The 202-nt window shown below is 18.3% G+C and overlaps 1 protein-coding gene across 1 annotated transcript in view; it reads right to left on the bottom strand.

Moving 5' to 3' along the window:
* LOC119585911 (DNA mismatch repair protein Msh6-like) overlaps positions 1 to 202 on the bottom strand; it is a 15,655-nt gene that overhangs the window by 12,129 nt on the left and 3,324 nt on the right. The window lies entirely within an intron of this gene.

Genomic DNA, 202 nt, shown 5'->3' with positions numbered 1-202 from the left:
GTGAGTGGTGCGTATAATACTATATATATACTATAATATAATATATATAATATACTATATAACATATACTAAACTATATACAATAACTATAACTACACTACATACACACAATATACAAATATATACATTTCATAATGTCAAATTTATCAATGTGATAAACTAGATACTAAATAATTATAAAATAAATTAACAAAATATACTG

The sequence above is a fragment of the Penaeus monodon genome, chromosome 20 (assembly GCF_015228065.2).
Source record: "Penaeus monodon isolate SGIC_2016 chromosome 20, NSTDA_Pmon_1, whole genome shotgun sequence".
NCBI classification, from domain to species: Eukaryota; Metazoa; Arthropoda; class Malacostraca; order Decapoda; family Penaeidae; genus Penaeus; species Penaeus monodon.
Note: the sequence above shows the minus strand (reverse complement) of the source record. Positions and strands in the feature narration are given on the sequence as shown.